Consider the following 13,547-nt stretch of genomic DNA (forward strand, 5'->3'; position numbering starts at 1 on the left):
AAATCAAGTTAACAAGCAATACAAAAAAACATTACTGTGCCTTTAAGAGAAACAAATTTTGCCAAAATTTGAAATAACAGTGAAAAAAGGCAGTTAAACTAACAAAATTTTTACAGTGTTTGTAACAAGTTAGCAGAGCATTGCACCCACTTGCAAATGGATGATTAACCTCTTAATACAAAAAACAGATTAACAAAACGAAAAATATGTTTTTTAAACAGTCATAACAACTGCCACAGCTCCTACTTTTGAAACCTTTTGAGCCCTTCAGAGATGTCCTATAGCATGCAGGGGACTGCTGAGAGAAGCTGAATGTCACAGTTTGTAATTTTAACTGCACCAACTGTAACTTTTATACTATAACAGTGGAAAGCCTCAGGAAACTGTTTCTAGGCAAAAATAAAGCCAGCCATGTGGAAAAAACTAGGCCCCAATAAGTTTTATCACCAAAGCATATATAAAAACGATTAAACATGCCAGCAAACATTTTATATTGCACATTAATCAGAGTATATACCTCTGATAGCAAGCCTGATACTAGTCGCTATTAAATCACTGTATTTAGGCTTTAACTTACATTAATCCAGTATCAGCAGCATTTTCTAGCAAATTCCATCCCTAGAAAAACTTAACTGCACATACTTATTGCAGGATACCCTGCACGCCATTCTCCCTCTGAAGTTACCTCCCTCCTCAGACATATGTTAGAACGACAGTGGATCTTAGTTACTTCTGCTAAGATCATAGAAAAACGCAGGCGGATTCTTCTTCTAGATGCTGCCTGAGATAAAATAGTACACTCCGGTACCATTTAAAAACAATAAACTTTTGATTGAAGAAAAAACTAACTATATTTTACCACTTTCCTCTAACTACCTCCAGCTATGTTGAGAGCTTGCAAGAGAATGACTGGATATGGCAGTTAGGGGAGGAGCTATATAGCAGCTCTGCTGTGGGTGATCCTCTTGCAACTTCCTGTTGGGAAGGAGAATATCCCACAAGTAATGGATGATCCGTGGACTGGATACACCTAACAAGAGAAAAGCATCAACCCTCTTACTGCTATTGGTAATAAAGTTACCTCTGTTTATCACCACTGTACTAAGTTTATAAAATCCATTTATTAACGCTTCCTGGACACCACCTTATCACAAGGTTTAGTTCTGCAGTTGAGATCCTTACCAGCTGACAATTACAGATTTATTCAGAACCATTTCACTATCACATGCAGTTAAATGAAAATTGGTGTACCTTTAAGGAAGCATCAAGGCAGCTCTCCAATTCTGACAACTATAGAAAACTACAGGAGGACACAACTCAAATATTTGCTAAAAACTCCATCATATCATAAGAAAAATTCCACCCTGAACTGGGACATATTCATCCTCTTATACCAAACCCCCCCAAAAAAACAGGTTACATCTACATGCTGCCAAAAATGCATAAACAAGGCAACCCAGGAATACCGATAATATCTGGAGTTGGTATGCTAACTGAGAACATCTCTGGCTGGGTGGAAAACATCCTGACTCCTTGGGTAAGGATTACAGCCAGCTTTCTTCAAGACACCACTGACCTTCTAAATAAGATGGCTGAAATCAGGCCAGTACCAGGAGGAGCCATTTTGGCAACCATGAATGTAGAAGCCCTATACACTAAATTCCCCCACAGTGATGGCGTAGCAACATGCAAATAATTCTTAGACCAACACAACCTACCCACTGAGAGTATTATACAACTGGCTCAGTTTATATTAACACACAACTATTTCTCTTTCAGGGAGGATATATATTTACAAGAGACTGGCACTGCCATGGGGACACATTTTGTACACCAATATGCAAATCTTTTTGTGACAAAACTTGAAAATAACTTTCTATCCACCTGCAACATCAAATCCCAGTCATTCTTCTGCTACATTAGATTGAAATAGTTTTTATTATTGTTGTACAGTATTAACAATACATAGGTCATTTCGGTGGAAAAGACAGTAGACAAATTTCAAACAAATATAAGCCATTTAACAGTCTCTAATGGTCCACCGCTTCCTCCCTTTTAATAACTTCTGTTAGTCGCTCTTTACCATGTGTCATCAATCAAAGCTCCTATTGAAGCCAACAATTATTCATTAAATTTTCCGCATCTAAACATATGTAACCATCAACATATTTAACTAATGTAACCCTTATGCCAGTCAACTGCATAAATCATATTAATAAATTAACAATAAACATTTCTTAACAGATCATCGTACCTTATGAACCTTTAGAGCACACCTTCCGATCCCTCCCATCTTCTCCTATACTCACATCTTTGTTTCCCTCTGTCTCTTCTGTCATCTTATCCTTATACTTGCTTCTCATTTAGAATCCAATAGAACCAAACTTGGTTGAAGACTTCAACTGTGTCCTGTATGTAAGCAGCTGTCTGACACATGTCAAACATGTTCCTAATCCTTTCCAAGTATCTCCCCCCTCTCTGGCACTCCTAGTTTCCAGTGTTTTGCTATAGATGTGCGGGTCACTGTGCATAAGATTCTAATTAACTTATTTATTGGTGTGTTAAACCTCAAGTCATCAACATTCAATAATGCCTGCATAGGTGTCAATATAACTTGATCCTCTAGTATTGTGGTTAACATCCTAGACAGGTCGAGCCAAACCCTCTGAACATTTGGGCATTCCCACCACATATGAAAATATGTACCTAATTGTGTGCAACCTCTATAACACTGTGTGGTGCCTCCCTTGACCATATGCGCTGTTTTTAGAGGGGTCAAATACCAGCGAAAAGTCTTTATATTGTTTTCCCTCAGATCCGCTCCCAATAAGCCTCTAGCTGAGTTTAAAAAAATCTGGTTCCATGTTGTTAAGTCAAATGTTCTCTCTAAGTCTGCTTCCCATCGAAGAATGATAGGAGATTTTGTTGTTGTGTGTGATTCTTGGATGTGTAAATAAAAATGTGATACCGCACTTTTCTGTCTAAGCTCTGCGCTGCACAACCTCTCAAAGATGGTTGTGCCTTTGGTCTCTATTCCAAACCTGAGATATGATGTGACAGCTGAAGCTATCTGTAAGTATAAAAACCAGGGAAGGTGTATCATTCCGAGTTTATCCTGGAGCTGTTGATACGTTATAATTTTCTTGTTGACCAAGAAGTCTGCTATTCTATATAAATCTTTGTGTGCCCATTTATCTATGAGGCGACTAGATTCTTTGGAAACTATATATTTTATGGGTCTTATTAAAGAATTAGCCGGTAAAAATGCATATTTTTTGTTGTATGTTTCTAACTGTTTGATCGTCGTCTTGGTAATTAGGTTCTGAGAGATCTTAAGTCTCTCATCAGTATTTTTACCCCATAGTATATCTCCTGGGTCATTGTAGCCCCCTACGAGTGCTTCTAATTTAGGCCATAGTATGTCCTCCTGTTTTCTCCCTAAGAGAGAGTTTTGGGCCAGCCTAGCTGCTGAATAATAGTCCTTCAGATTTGGGAGTCCCACTCCCCCCAACTGTCTATGTCTAGTGAGTGTGTCGTGAGGTATCCTTGCATGTCTAGACCCTCTAAGATATTTATGAAGGTCTGTTTGGAGAGCTTTCAGGTCAGATTTATCTATGTTTATGGGTAGGGTACGAAATAAATACAGGAGTCTCGGGAGTACCGTCATCTTAATTGACGAGAGCCTCCCATACCAGGAGAAGTTATAACTCTTCCATTTCTGCAAATCAGCTCTAATCGACTTAAACATGGGTATATAGTTAGCTTTATATAGGTGAGAAGAGTGTGTCGTTAGCCTTATCCCCAAATATTTCAGATCATTTTTCACCCAGTTAAAATCAAAATTTGTTTCAATCAATTTGATAGTTTGCTTTGGTAAGTTTAATGGGAGTGCCTCGCATTTGTCTAGATTCAATTTGTATCCTGAAACGTCCGAAAATTGTTGTATGATGCCATATATGTTAGGGAGAGAAATGAGTGGTCTTGTTACTGTCAGCAGCACATCGTCCGCAAATAGTGCAATCTTGTGTTGGGACTGCTGTATTTGCAAGCCAGTAATGATTGGGGAGTTTCTTATGTTTGCAGCTAATGGCTCGATGCAAAGCGCAAAAAGGAGGGGTGAGAGTGGGCAACCTTGTCTTGTGCCATTGAGAATTTTAAAAGTAGCAGATTTGTGTCCTATTGCCCTGATATATGCTGTTGGTGTTGAATATAAGCTTTTCATTGCTCTCATGAATGACCCCGTAAATCCCATCTTTATCAGCACCGTGTTCATGTATACCCAGTCCACTCTATCGAACGCCTTCTCCGCATCCAATGACAGGATCAGAGAAGGCGTCCGCTCACACTGTAAATAGTCTATAACCGTAATCATTTGTCTGATGTTGTCTGGAGCCTCCCTGTTTTTTACAAAGCCAACCTGATCTGGGTGTATGATAGAGGGTAAGATGTGTTTCAGGCGATTGGCAAGGATTTTGGTCAAGATTTTCATATCCTGGTTTATTAAAGATATGGGTCTATAATTTGAGCACAGCGAAGCATTTCTACCTTTTTTGGGAATTACAATTATCTTGGCTTGTAGGAGGTCAGCGGGTATAGGCTGGCCCTCCAATACATGGTTGGCAAATTTAACTATGTGGGGGGTCAATAACTGTTTAAAAAGCCTATAGTATTCCCCTGGGAATCCATCCGGTCCCGGGGCTTTGCCTGGTTTGAGCTCTTTTATGGCCAACACCGCTTCAGCATGTGTAACAGCTGAGTTTAATTGGTCTTGATCTTCCTCAGTCAATTGTGGTAGCTTCGCAGAGTTCAAAAACCTCTCAAGAATAGTCTGTGTTTGGGTGCTGTGTTGGACTTTTTCCCCATCATATAGCTTTTTATAGTAATCTGCAAAAGTGTTCACAATTTCTTGTGGGTGAGATGTGATATTGCCTGATGTGCTCTGTATATGTGAAATGGACATTGACTGATACTCCTCTCTAATTTTTTTAGCTAAGTACCTATCAGGCTTATTTGCATAAATAAAATAATTAGCTTTAAGTCTCTGGGCTGCCCTAATAGAATTGTCGTTTAACAATGTTAGTAGATCTGCCTTCTTTTGGTTTAGGGAGTTCAATATAATTTGGGAGCCAGTCTGTTTATGTTCCTTTTCTAAAAGGTTAATTTCTTGTTGAAGCTGTTTTTTATAATTTGTTTTTTCCTTTATTAATAGTCCTCTAAAAACTGATTTGTGGGCTGCCCACACCGAGATAGGGTTTGTTGTGGAGTCTGTATTGATTCTCCAGTAGTCACTCATGTCTTTTAGTAATCTGTCTTTTGTGTTAGGGTGTTTCAGGCAGGTCGGGTCGAAAGTCCATGTTTTGGTTCCATAAGGGATCCCAGGAGAAGCTGTGTAATAGAATGGTCCAACCAAACACAGGTATGTATGTGTGCCTCGCGTAGTGTAGGTTGCAATATTTGACTTGTGAAACGTAATCAATTTTCGTGTAGCATTTATGCGCTGAGGAGTAATAAGTTGTATCAGTAGTATCTCCGTATAGTGTGACCCATGTATCTTGTAACCCATGTGGCCGGAGTAGCTCACCGACCTTTTTAGCTATGCTTTGTTGTCTTATTTTCTTTTTTGAAATGTTCCCTGTCGTCGCCCTCCATAGTGCTACAAGGTCTATATTGAAATCCCCCGCCAATATGATTCTCGATCTGGACCAGTTGGTGAGCAAATTAGTTATACATCTAAAGAATGGTTCTTGTTGCTCATTGGGTGCATAGATATTGCATAGGAGTTCTTCAGTCCCCTGTATATTACCCCTCACCATTATATAGCGGCCCTCGCTATCTTTCACTGTGTCCTTGTGTTCAAAACCCAAGGACGAGTGAATCAGTATAGAGACTCCCCTAGTTTTAGTGTTAGCGGTAGAATGAAAGTGCTGTGAATATTCTTTGGACCAATATTTGGGTATTTGTGTTTTCAGAAAGTGAGTCTCCTGTAAAAATAAAATATTTGCTCTAAGCTTTCTATATTGTGTTAGTGCAGTCCTCCGTTTTATGTCTGAATTAAGGCCTCTCACATTATGTGAAATCAAGTTAACTCCAGGAATGTGTAGTATTTCAGCCATAGCAATATTTCAGTAAAGTAGTGCATATATTAGTATATAACCATCTCTTTTCATTATTTAGGTAACCTGGAGTGTCAGATTCTGTGCTATTCTGTAAGTCTAATCCTACAGTCCCTGTATTTTTAACCCCGGTGTAGCTCCACAAAAAGGTGTTAACTAAGATGCAGTTGACTTGGCACAAAACAAACCAATTAAATAACATAACAAAACTTACATATTCCTGTAAAAAAAAACAGTAAAAACAACACAAAATATCCCTAATTTGCATTGGTATAACATATAATCAGTGATACCTTGTAGCTCATAAAATTACCTTAGTTTACCATAGTAATGAATGAAGAATAACGAAATTGAAGAGCAGTGTTAGATTAACAAAATAATCTATGTATATAGAATATGTTCTAGTGGTTTCAGCTCATTGTCTATGACAGTCTAAGTGTATTGCACATAGTTTCCAAAATACATCCCTGATAGTGTTTAGAAAAGAGTCTCACCAATCTCCCAAATTCGATCTGCTACCAGTAAAGTTCCAGTCAGATAAGGTATCATGTCTTGGATCGTTAATTATTCACTTTTATCCAACTGGATCTCTTGAGAGGATGTGTTAAGGTTTGTGTCCCTCTCTTCTCCCCGAGATCGGGGTCAGGCGGTATGTCCGGTGTTTCGATACCTAGGGTCCTACAAGCCCCAGGAATCTCCTGTATTGTCTTGATTGAAGTTATCTTACCATCTTTAAGTATGTTAAGGGAAAATGGAAAACCCCAGCGGTATGTGATCTGGCGTTTTCTGAGCAATGAGGTTATTGGTCGAAGTTTGCTTCATAGTTGCAGTGTTTTCACACACAGATCCTGAAAAAATTGCACCACGGTCCCCTGGTATTTAAACGTAGGGTTCTTCCGAGATGCATTCAAGATTTTCTCTTTATCAAGAAACCTGAGGAATTTGATGATCACATCCCTTGGTGGCATATCTTTCTGCGGTCTGGCCCTGAGTGCTCTGTGGGCCCTCTCGATATGGTATTCTGTGTCATCTGTAGCCACTGTGATAGCTTTGAAGAGGCCTTGCAAATAAGACACAAGGTCAGCTGGTCCAATCGATTCCGGTATACCCTTTATCCGGAGGTTCGACCTCCTAGTGCGATTCTCAATGTCCTCCATTTTGTCTTGGAGGTCATCTATTTGTTGTTGCTGGAGGGAGATTGTCTGCGACATAACAGCTACATTTTCCTCAATATCTTCCTTGTCATTTTCTAGGGCTTCCACCCTGTTTCCCATTTCAAGCATTTCATTTTTGATATCTGCTAGGCTGCTAGTCACTGTGGTATGAAGACTATCAATTTTATCCCAGAGTTTTTCAAAATTTGATGCAATGTCCTGCTTTGACACTAGCATGCTGAGGTCGGCTTTGGTTACCGGTGTTTGATCGTCTGTAGGCTTGCTTTGTTCAGATTCTAGATCAGAATCCTCTTCTGCCTCCATTGTGGTAGTTTCTAGCTGTTTATGAGCTGCATTGGATCTAAGCTTATTGAGTTTGTCAGTTTTTTTAAACCTTCTGGTAGACATTATGAACCAGGCCAGGAGTGCAGGTTGTCTCGCTCGTTTCTGTGCAGAATGATTAATATATATATCTTTTGTACCCTCAGATATTCCTACCAAGAGACAGTGTCCCGCTTATTGTATCATGATTACATTTGTGGCTCAGTTCTCCTTTGCAGAAACATCAGTGGGGTTTATCATAACTGCCAGCGGTGTTACTGTTCAGGTTTTTCAATGATAGTTTACTTTCTGCTGATGTGTGTAGTTCCTACAGCTTGCTTTATATATCATCACTACCGTATCCGCACAGTCTGTAATCTTTTCATTGAGGTATTATAGCCATGGTTGTGTGCAAAATCAAAAATAGTGGTCTCAATGATCATCAAGACTAAGCTCGCCAGCCTGAGAGATGTTTATGTGCGTATCTTGGCGCTCTTTCTGTAACGCTTCACCATTATTGTTTTGTGTCCCCCACTTGTGGTTTGTGTTCCCTGTAAACCCGGTTACCTCTTGTATGGGCATTGCATCTTGATGTCATATTGATCGATGTTGTCGGAACCACTAACAGTCATTCCTGTTCTGCTCCGAGAGAGATATTAGTTAGCTGCGCGTGGCCTCCAAGATGGCGTCCGCTGTATATATTCGTTCCGTGCAAGAGTGCTATAAGGCGGTTTTCTTCCCTTTTTCTTGGAGATTTTCCCTCAGGACTGTAGCCGGGAACTGTGCCACCAACCGCAGTGCCTTCTTAGCCTCTTGGTGTGTAGCTCTACGGCATTATCCACCTATTTTGCTGTATCACATACCGGAGCTCAGCTCTCACACATCCATCCGTGTGTGCTGCTAGGCTCCGCCCCTCTTCTGCTACATTAAAGGGACACTGAACCTAAAAAAATCTTTTGTAATTCAGATAGAGTGTGCAATTTTAAGCAACTTTCTAATTTACTCCTATTATCATTTTTTCTTCATTCTCTTGCTATCTTTATTTGAAAAAGAAGGCATCTAAGCTTTTTTTGGATTCAGAACTCCGGACAGCAATTTTTATTGGTGGATGAATTTATCCACCAATCAGCAAGGACAACCCAGGTTGTTCACCAAAAATGGGCCAGCATCTAAACTTACATTCTTGCATTTCAAATAAAGATACTAAGAGAATGAAGAAAATGTGGTAATAGGAGTAAATTAGAAAGTTGCTTAAAATGTCATGCTCAATCTGAATCACAAAATAATTTTTTTGGGTACAGTGTCCCTTTAATGATATCCTTATAATTTGGACCAAAGTCTCCTCCAGTTCCATTAAATATTTTATCATTTTCACCCCACAATCAAACTCAGCATTAAAGTGAATGTCAATTTTGATGCTAAAGTGCCCGGTTTTTAAAAATTTTATTAAAAACAGGGGCACTTTAATTCATCAAAATTTACATTTCACTCCTGTTGAGAAAAAAACTTACCTTTTAAACTTGACAGCCGCTCCAGCTTCCTCCACCCGTCGCAAAGCCTCTTCCTGGGTCTAAAATGAGGAATCCGGCTTCCTCCAATCACGGCGTTGAATCAGACACTGATTCCCCGGGGGGAAGCCGTGATTGGAGGATGATCTATCCATCATTTCTGATGTCAGAAATGGCTTGCAACGACCGGAGGAAGCTGGTGCTGCTGTCAAGATTAAAAGGTAAGTTTTTTTTCACAACACGAGTGAAATGTAAATTTTGATTAATTAAAGTGCACCTGTTTTTAATCGAATTTTAAAAAAAACAGGCACTTTAGCATCAAAATTGACAATCACTTTAACTACTCTACCATGCAAGTTCATGTTTTAGATACCACCATCTATATAAAAGACTACATCCCTATACCACAAACTCTTTGACCAACCCTCATATCTCAAATATATCAGCTTCCATCCCATACACACCAAATACTCCATCATCTACAATACAAACATCAAACACCAAATACTCCATCATCAACAATACAAACAGCTTCCATCCCATACACAAATATAACAGCTTCCATCCCATACACAAATATAACAGCTTCCATCCCATACACACCAAACACTCCATCATCTACAGCCAAGCAATAAGGTACAGCCAAATTTTCTCAAAAAACTCTGACAGAAATAGGAACCTCAAATCACTGAAGATGTTTGTAACAGACGGTTACCCAACAAGGATCATAGACAGACAAATTCACAGAGCTGGGAAAATACCCAGAACAAAGCTCCTGAAATACAAACTAAAATCTGAAAATAACATACAACCCGAAAATTGAGGTACTAAGGAAAATTAACAAAGACCTACAGCCTATCCTCCTCAGAAACAACAGATTAAAAGCAGTGTTTCCTAAAACACCCATACTCTCATACATGCAACCCCCAAACCTTAAGAAAATTATTGTTAAAAGCCGCCTTACAGAGCCCAAAAATGCAGGCACATTCCCCTGTCAGTGAAAAAGAAATGAGACCAAAATAATTATACCCTCCAACAAAATGGAATATAGAATTTGTGGGTCCTTCATCTGCATCTCAACAAATGTAGTGTACATCATAATGTGCGCCAAAGGCAGTAATGAGTTAAATATAAGCCAGGGGTTCATGGGTGCCTATTTAACATAAACACATAACTGTATTCAGTTTAAACTAATATAGCCAGACCTCTAGCCTGTCTTAATTAGTCCTCACTAAAGAAAAATCCATGTGAATCATTGCAGACACCTACACCATTTCCCATCACAAAAGAACTGCCCCATCCTTACCATATTTAATATATCTGTTTCAATCAAAGGAATTTCACACATCCATTTTAAATCATGACAGACACTTATGTTATTTATGTATTTTTTATTTGTCTGTATTTTATTTCAGTAAGCTATGTATAAATATGTTAGAGCTTCACCGACAAACAATACAGAAAAATACACAAATACATGAATAACATAAGTGTCTGTCAAGATGTAATATGGATGACGTGTGAAGTTCCTTTGATTGAAACAGATATATTAAATATGGTAAGGATGGGACAGTTATTTTGTGATGAAGGAGCCGTACTGCTCTGAAAGTTTGCAACAACAAAAAAATCCTTTTTTCATTAGTCAATAAAGGATCACTTATACAATTTGTTTATCATTTTTCATATAATATATAGTTATAAATGTCCAACTAAAACCATTCTAATATATTAATTATAAATCATTCCTTAAAGAGATAGTAAAGTCCAAATTAAACTCTCATGATTCAGATAGGGCTTGCAATTTTAAACAACTTTCTACTTTACTTTTATCATCAAATTTGCTTTGTTCTTTTGGTATTATTAGTTGAAAGCTTAAAGGGACACTGAACCCAAATTTTTTCTTTCGTGATTCAGATAGAGCATGACATTTAAAGTAACTTTCTAATTTACTCCTATTATCAAATGTTCTTTATTCTCTTGGTATCTTTTTTGAAATGCAAGAATGTAAGTTTAGATACCGGTGAATTTTTGGTGAACAACCTGGGTTGTTCTTGCTGATTGGTGGATAAATTCATCCACCAATAAAAAAAGTGCTATCCAGATAAACATAGCAAGTGAACGAAAAAAATGTGATAATAGGAGTAAATTAGAAAGTTGCTTAAAATTGCATGCTCTATCTGAATCACAAAAGAAACAAATTGGGTTCAGGGTCCCTTTAACCTAGGTAGGCTCATATGCTAATTTATAAGCCCTTGAAGGCCGCCTCTTGTCTGAATGCATTTTACAGTTTTTCACAACTAGAGGGTGTTAGTTCATCTATTTAATATTAAATAACATTGTGCTCATGCACGTGGAGTTATTTAAGAGTCAGCACTAATTGGCGAAATGCAAGTCTGTCAAAAGATCTGAGATAAGGAGGCAGTCTGCAGAGGCTTAGATACAAGGTAATTACAGAGGTAAAAAGTATATTTCTATAACAGTGTTGGTTATGTAAAACTGGGGAATGGTAAATAAACGGATTATCTATCTTTTAAAACAATAACATTTTTGGTGTTTACTATACCTTTAACCTACAAAAGCTATATTTCACATTGGTATCATATTAGTGCTTCACTTCATAATATCTACTTCACTTAGGCTATATAATTGTGTTGTAGAATGAACATAAGAAATAAAAAACAGTTGCTTCAAGCTATGGTGCTATTGTCATTACTTCAAATGATGTCCAACAATTAACAGAGCACATAATTAAAACCTATCCTTCTTTTGTACAAGCTTTGGCAACAGGAGACTAGCTTCATTAATCTTACTGATAGTTTGGCGTTATTTGTACAAAACTATTCTGTTGCTACTTGTACTTTAAAAATATACAATAATTTATAATATAAACAGAAAACATTTTTTTACATATTTTATATATTTACTTTAATGGACACACAAGTACATATGAAAACAAATTTAATTATAATATCAAAATTGCTTCATTTTCTTGGTATTGCTGAAAAGTAAATCTATCTAGGTAGGCTTACAAGTGCTCAGGAGCGTGCATGTGTATTTAATATTCTATGGTATTCATGTTTGCATCAATGTATATTACTGCTGCAAACAATGTTGCAAGCACTGCTGCTATAGAGTGTTAACAACTTTAACAGCCTGCTCTTTCACATGGTGGTAATAGCACACAACACATCTTGTAAAAATAAAGTAAAACAAAATGGGGATTTGCTTGGGATTGTGTCATTATATGTGCAATAAAGAAAATCTGGTATGTCTTGAGATCCCTAATAAAATTTATTTTCTAGTAGACAAGTCCATCTCTCAAAGAAAATATATGAATTTTGTCTGTAAAGTCCGGTGATCACTGTAGTAAGAAAAAAAGTGATTTTATTTCTGTACTGTCTAATGGGGCCTCTCTAATCTATGTTTCACATGTGGGCGTGGCTACCCTTGATGACAATTTAGTCAGGTGATTACATTAAAGTGAATGTAAATTTTGATGCTAAAGTGCCCGGTTTTTAAAAATTCGATTAAAAACAGGGGCACTTTTATTCATCAAAATTTACATTTAACTCCTGTTGTGAAAAAAAACTTACTTTTTAATCTTGATAGCAGACACGTTTTCTCTAAAAATAAAGAAGAGAAGAGCGCGGACTCAAATGCAGAGTAACATCAATTTAATAATACACACGACAAATGGCCACTTACAAGATGAAAATATAAAATCAGCATATATATCGTCTCATGCCAGCATTCATCTGTACTGATGAGATGTCAGAGTAAGCTTGTCCCTTTGTTTCCTCCTTAGTGTTGCCAGATTCCGGTATGTCAGAGTTGGTCCGTGAGGAATTACCTCCAAGCAAAGTTCATAAATTAATGCCAATAGTGGACCAAAGTTTCTGAGCCAATACTATAACAGGTGACAAGTGAAGTGGCAAACTAAGTGTGCGTTATAGCTATGAGTAAAAACGTTCCTCTGCTCTTTAACCTCCAAGCTCGTAGCTGCAGACTTAGAGCTGGGACGGCTTCACAGGAACGAATAGCTCAAAGGGTGGGCGGGCAGTGGGCGGTTCTCTACGCGTTTCGTCACGTCTCGGCGTGACTTTCTCAAGAGTGCACTCTTGCTGATTTTATATTTTCATCTTGTAAGTGGCCATTTGTCGTGTGTATTATTAAATTGATGTTACTCTGCATTTGAGTCCGCACTCTTCTCTTCTCTATTTTTAGAGAAAACGTGTTTGCAACCAAGGTCTGTGGAATCACCTGTTCCAGAGGAGCTGCTGGATCTTTTGCATCATTTCATTTATCAATATATTTTCGGAACAAGTATCAAGAACTGTCCTTGTATCAAAAATAACTTTTTGGACTTTGTGTTGTTGTTTTTCAATTTTGCATAACTATATATACATATATCTGTCAGATATTGCTATTTATTTATAATATATAGTATCTAA

The sequence above is a fragment of the Bombina bombina genome, chromosome 2 (assembly GCF_027579735.1).
Source record: "Bombina bombina isolate aBomBom1 chromosome 2, aBomBom1.pri, whole genome shotgun sequence".
NCBI classification, from domain to species: Eukaryota; Metazoa; Chordata; class Amphibia; order Anura; family Bombinatoridae; genus Bombina; species Bombina bombina.